This window comes from Macaca nemestrina, chromosome 4 (genome assembly GCF_043159975.1).
Source record: "Macaca nemestrina isolate mMacNem1 chromosome 4, mMacNem.hap1, whole genome shotgun sequence".
In the NCBI taxonomy this organism is placed as follows: domain Eukaryota; kingdom Metazoa; phylum Chordata; class Mammalia; order Primates; family Cercopithecidae; genus Macaca; species Macaca nemestrina.
The window spans coordinates 20,568,348-20,575,064 of NC_092128.1; the positions used below are offsets into that span (position 1 = coordinate 20,568,348).

Below are 6,717 nucleotides of genomic sequence, written 5' to 3' on the forward strand. Positions count from 1 at the left end.
GTTCTTCCCCTTTTCTAAACCGGTTCTCTTCTTTAAGCCAGTTTTATGGTATGGAGGCTGAGGTTTCAGGGACAGACCCTATTGGATTCTTTGAAATGCATTTCTTTGATCCCCCACCACCTGCACCTTCCTCTAAGCCTTTTTCCAAAACCTGTCACAACGGAACCATTGCTCCTCCTCCATCTAACGACAAGGCCAAGATAGCGATGGTAGAAGTTAAAGACTTAAAACAAACTTTGGCAGTTGAGACAGGATACTAAGATGTACATGCCTGGTTGGAATGGATCAAATATTCCATCTGCACGTTAAACAAAAGCAATTGTTATGCTTGTGTGCATGGCAGGCCAGAGGCCCAGATTGTTCCCTTTCCACTAGGTTTGTCCTCCAGTCTCCCAGGCATGGGTTGCATGGTAGTTCTTTTCCAGGATTCTACAGCCTGGGGTAACAAGTCGTGCCAAGCTCTCTCTCTGCTATATCCCAAAGTCTGATACCCTGCAGGTCAGCCACCGAAGGCCATCCAGCTTCCGTTTCCCAACACTAAGTTCACTTCATGTCTCCCATGACAGGGAGGAAACTTAGCGTTCCTTGGAGACCTGAAGGGACACAGTGAGCTTAAGAATTTTCTTTTCTTTTCTTTTCTTTTCCTTTCCCTCTCTTTCTTTCTTTCTTTCCTTCCTTCCTTCCTTCCTTCCTTCCTTCCTTCCTTCCTTCCTTCCTTCCTTCCTTCCTTCCTTCCTTCTCTTTCTTTCTTTCTTGATACCTGCTTGATTTATTCCAATCATTTAATAGTCAATGATGCAACTGTGATCCCAAAGTGTGCAAAGTTAAAGCCTTCAACTGCAGCTGAGGAGAGGGCAGGAACAGTACACCTGGGGATGGTGGTGAGTCAGGAATGACAGGCAGGTGGTCATGACCAGGGCAGCCTCCTCCCCAGGGACAAGGACAGGGAAGTGGCCTGAGGAGCAGGACCTGAGGGCAGCCCAGGGCCGGGGAAGGGGGCAGAGACTTCCCCTTGGCCTAGGTCAGGAGCTCAGAAGTGCCACATGAGGGAGCAGCGGCCCAGGAAGGGCCAGAGGCAGGGCCAGGAGAGCACCATTTCCTGGGGGGCTGGGGACAGGGAGGTGCCCTACAGGAGAAGCCAGGAGGGGCTGCCTGCCCCTGGGGTGGGGGCCAGGCTGAAGCAGGCTGCAGCAAGAAAGACCTGAGGCAGGCGCAGGGCCTAAGAACCCAGCTGACTGGGCTTGGTCGGTCTCCCAGGGCAGCCTGCACCAGAGAGCAGTCCTGACTCTGCAGGGGATGCCCAGTGAGGGGCCACAGACCCCTCTGGACCTCCCCTCCTCTCTCCCTGGAAAGGAGCTGGGGAGCCCAGAGTGCAAATCTGTGGACCACTCAGTTATGGAGGGAGACTGTGCCCGAAGGTGGACACTGGGGTGCGCCCCCTCCAGCATCTCGGCCTCCACCCCGTCCTCAGTACAGCCACTTCTCGTAAGAGCACAGGCCTTGTACGCCACCCTCAATCTGGGCCAACATGGTCCGCTTCTCAAACTTAAGCTCTCCTGAGTACATCATGGACCAAAGGACAGACAGCTGCAGGCCCCAGTATCCTGGCAGCCATGCTGGATGCCCGCTATGAGGTAGGGCACGAACTTCTGAATGGACCCTTTGTCCTGGATGGAGCTGGAGATATCCTGCGCAATCTTCACCTTATCCCCCTCAATGAAGTATTGTTTCTGGCTGCTGCTGCTCTTCTCCATGGCATCCAGTGAGTCCATGCCCTGGTACTTCTTGAGCCACACCCCATCTGAGAAGAAGTACTCACTGGGGACCTCCGTGGTGGCAGCCAGCAGGGAGGCCATCATCACTGTGGAGGCTTCATGGGCCAGGGCCTTGACCATGTGCCCCACAGTCTGGATGCTGCCATCGGCTATTATAGGCACACCAAAGCGCCAATCATACTCGGCCTACTTGTACACAGCAGTGCCCTGGGGCTGACCGCAGACCATCACACCCTGGGTGATGCAGATGGAGCTACAGCCCATGCCCACGCCAAGCCCTTCCATACCAGTGTCAATCAGGTTCTTGGCCTGGGCTGCTGTCACCATGTTTCCCCCAGTCACCTGGAGGTGGGGGTACTTCTGTTAGCACCATGGTGATCTGATACACTGAGCTCCCTTGGGAAGAGTCCAAGACTGTGGCATTGACGCCCACCTGGGTGAGCAGGTCCAGGCGGTATTTGTCATCCTCACGGGTGCCCACAGCTGCCCCGCATCGCGGCTGCTCATGGGACTCCTTGGAGGCCGCAGGGTAGTCTCGGTTCTTCTTCAGGTTTTTGCGGGCGATGATGGCCACCAGCTCATCGCGATCACTGACGACAGGCAGCTTCCCTTTCCTGCTACACTGCAGGATCTCATTTGCCTCTTTCAACATCACACCTGCTGGAGCCACCACCAGCTCAGTCCTTGGTGTCATCTCTTCACTGGGGAGGGTGGTGTGGTCCTTCTCTGCAAGAACGTCGATGTCTCGGAAGGTGACCATGCCCACCAGCTTGCTGCCCATGGTGCCCGTCTCAGTGATGGGGATGCCAGAGAAGCCATGTCACACCTTGGCCTCTAGCACATCACCCACAGTGTGCGAGGGGCTCAGCACCACGGGGTCCATGATGAAGCCCTGTTCAAACCTTTTGACCTTCCGCACCTCCTTGGCCTGGAACTCCGGGGTGCAGTTTTGGTGAATGAAACCGATACCTCCCATCAGAGCCATCGCGATGGCCATGTCAGCCTCTGTCACAGTGTCCATGGGGGGAGGAGATGAGTGGCATCTTCAGCGTGATCTTCCAGGTCAGGGCTGAGCTCAGGTCCACCTTATCAGTTATGAAGTCTATGAGTCCTGGGAGAATCAGGAAGTGGTTGCACGTGAGGCTGTGGGTGCTAGCCAAGGGCTGCTGCGCGGTGAGCCGGTCCTTGGGCATGTAGCAGGTGCTGCGGCTGATCAGGTAGTCCGCCATGCCGCCCGGAGACCCAGCCACCTGACATAAACACCTGCGTGGCTGCCAGCCGCTGCTGCTGCCGCTGCTGCTGCTGCCGCTGCTGCACGGTAGCCACGCTGTTGCTGCAGGACCGGCAGGCTCGAGCTTAAGAAATTTCTTTTTTTTTTTTTTTTTTTTTTTTTTTTGAGACGGAGTCTCACACTGTCGCCCAGGCTGGAGTGCGGTGGCGCAATCTCGGCTCACTGCAAGCTCCGCCCCCCGGGTTTACGCCATTCTCCTGCCTCAGCCTCCCAAGTAGCTGGGACTACAGGCGCCCGCCACCTCGCCCGGCTAACTTTTTTTTTTGTAATTTTAGTAGAGACGGGGTTTCACCGTGTTAGCCAGGATGGTCTCGATCTCCTGACCTCGTGATCCACCCGCCTCAGCCTCCCAAAGTGCTGGGATTACAGGCGTGAGTCACCGCGCGGCCAAGAATTTTCAAGAGCTTATCAATCAGTCAGCCCTTGTTAATCCCCAAGAGGATGGGTGATGGTATTGTGGTGGACCTTTACTGGACACTGCCGAATAACTGGAGTGGTACTTGTGCTTTAGTCCAGTTGGCTATCCCTTTCACCCTGGCATTTCATCAACCAGAGGAAGGAAAAATAAGACATCATAAAGCAAGAGAAACCCCTTATGCGTCTTTCGACTCTCACGTCTATTTAGACCCAATTGGAGTCCCACGGGGAATACAAGATCAACTTAAAGTCCAAAATCAAATAGCTGCAGGATTTGAGTCAATTTTTTGGTGGGTGACAGTTAATAAAAATGTAGATTGGATAAACTACATTATTACAACCAACAGCGATTTATTAACTACACTAGAGATGCTATTAAAGGAATAGCTGAGCAATTAGAGGCTACTAGCCAGACGGCTTGGGAAAATAGGATAGCCTTAGACATGATATTAGCAGAAAGAGGAAGAGTTTGCGTCATGATTAAAACTCAATGTTGCACCTTCATCCCAAACAACACGGCCCCTAATGGAAGTAAAACAAAGGCATTGCAAGGTCTGACTGCTCTATCCAATGAGTTAGCCAGCGACTCAGGGGTAAATGACCACTTTACAGGATGGATAGAAAAGTGGTTCGGTAAATAGAAAGGAATAATAGCCTCCATTCTTCACTCCCTCGTAGCCATAATAGGTGTACTTATTCTTGCTGGGTGCTGTGTCATATCATGCATCTGTGGGTTGGTGCATAGGCTCATAGAAACAGCACTTACTAAGACCTCCCTTAACTATTCTCCACCTTAACCAGGGAAGCTCCTTCTTTTGGAAAATCAAGCAGAGCAACTAAGCAAAGACATGTTAAAGGAGTTTGAAGAGAAAGCTGTAAGGAAAAATGCAAGAGGAGGAAGTTGTTAAATACGAGTTATACATTTCTCTTCAAAGAATTAATATGTCAATATGTTCAATTCTCTGCCTTCTACTTTTAAACTTTACTTCCACATAAAGCAATCTTTTCCATTTACCTACTCCACCCTAACTCATTCCAATTACCTACTCCACCCTGATTCATTGTCCACCCTGACTCATTCCGATTTCCTACTCCACCCTGACTCATTCCGATTACCTGCTCTGTCATAACCATTTTTCCTGCCAAATCACTCACCCCATCACTCTCTTTAAATTAGCCAGTCAGAATTAGTTTAGCCTATGCCGTCTAACCCCAGTCACTAGGGGAAGGACACAACTGCAGGGGCCACGTGCGTCAGGGATAAGAACCCCTTCCCTTCCCTTGTCCAAGTGTGCGCTCACCATTGCTCCATCTGTAAGGGCGCACCCTTCTATAGAAGTAACTTGCTTTGCTGAGAATTAAAAAGGAAATTTTATATTCGAGTGCTATTTCTTTTGCAGCACCGAAACTTTGTTTATAACAAAGTGTTGGTTTTTGTTTTGTTGTTGTTGTTGTTGTTGTTGTTTTGAGATGGAGTCTCGCTCTGTCACCTGGGCAGGAGTGCAGTGGCACGATGTCGGCTCACCGCAACCTCTGCCTCCCAAGTTCAAGCAATTCTATGCCTCAGGCTCCCGAGTAGATGGGATTACGGGTGCCCACCATCACACCTGGCTCATTTTTGTATTTTTAGTAGAGACAGGGTTTCACCATCTTGGTCAGGCTGGTCTTGAACTCCTGACCTCATGATCCACCCACCTTGACCTCCCATAGTGCTAGGTTTACAGGCATGAGCCACTGTGCCCGGCCAAGTGTTGGTCTTTCTGGTTACCAGATTCCACCTTGCAAGAGTCATATCATCACCACAAATCTTCTATGGTTAAGAGGTGCTTATTATGAATAACAAAAGGCACTGCCCATCCTCATTCCCCATCCCTGAGGAAATTCCAAGAGTTTTAGAAGTTCTTGTGTCTGCAACCAGGGTCAAAGACCAAATATTAGAACAAAAGTTACTCCTAGCACCCTTATCACTCAGGAAATTACAAGAACTTTAGGGGTTCTGTGTCAGAAACTGGGACAAAGATCAAATATATATTTAGTTTATCAAAAGCCCTAATCCAGTAGAACTGGTATCCGCATAAGAAGAGAAAGAGAGCTATGGTCTGTCTTTCACAGGCACACACCAAATAAATAAATAAATAAATAAATAAATAAATAAATAAATAAATAATAAGGCTATGTAAGAGCCTAGGGAGAAGACAGCTGTCTGCAAGCCAGGAACAGTGTCTTCCCCAGGAATGGAATTGGCTAGAACCTGGGACTTCCCAGCCTTCAGAACAGTGAGAAATTTCGGTTGTTTAAGCCACCCAGTCTATGGTACTTTGTTATAGCACCTCAAGTAGATAAAGGCACCCAGTAATACATATGGACATCTATAGATTTATAAAATATATTTGAATGCTTGTTTATTATTCTATAATAACATTCTTGGTTGGAGAGGAGCTGCATTAAGAGACATTTGACTGGTACAGTGGCTCATGCCTCCAATCCCACACTTTGGGAGGCCAAGGCAAGTGGATCACCTGAGGCCAGGAGTTCGAGACCAGCCTGGCCAACAAGGCGAAACATTTTCTTTACTAAAACTACAAAAATTAGCCAAGTGTGGTGGCACACACCTGTAGTCCCAGCTATTTTGGAGACTGAGGCAGGAGAATCACTTGAACCCAGGAGCTGGAAGTTGAAATGAGCTGAGATTGCGCCACTGTACTCCAACATGGGCCACAGAGTGAGACTCTCTCTCAAAAAAAAAAAAAAAAAAAAAAAGAAGAAGAAGAGACATTTAAGCCTCTATTAGTTTAGTTATGAGTTAGGCTGATATGACAATTTCAGTGGCTCAAATAATATCAAGTTTATTTCTCTGTCATACAACATAGACCTGGGTGGGGCCACAATTCCACTTCTCCATCATTCGAGGCAACCAGAACACCTCGCATACCCAGAGATTATACAAGTATTCATCTTTAAGATTTTCTAATGTACATGTTTTAATAGGTAACACATTTTATGGTTTAAAGATTAAACTACAACAAGAAAGCTAGACAGTGAAAAATCTTGCTACTTCCCCTAGTCCCATCTATCTCATTAACTTCATGACCTTCTTTTTCTCCTGAAAAATCTACTGTAAACTCATTAAAGAATGGGAAGAAAATACAGATAACATCAGTATTATTTTAAAAATAGTATTGACCTCACAGACCCCCTGCAATCGCATCAGGGACCGTTAGGGTTTCTTACACC

General features: G+C 48.8%; 1 pseudogene; it reads right to left on the reverse strand.

Moving 5' to 3' along the window:
• Positions 1 to 1,467: 1,467 nt before the first annotated feature.
• Positions 1,468 to 3,004, reverse strand: LOC105471313 (inosine-5'-monophosphate dehydrogenase 1-like; annotated as a pseudogene).
• Positions 3,005 to 6,717: the final 3,713 nt, after the last annotated feature.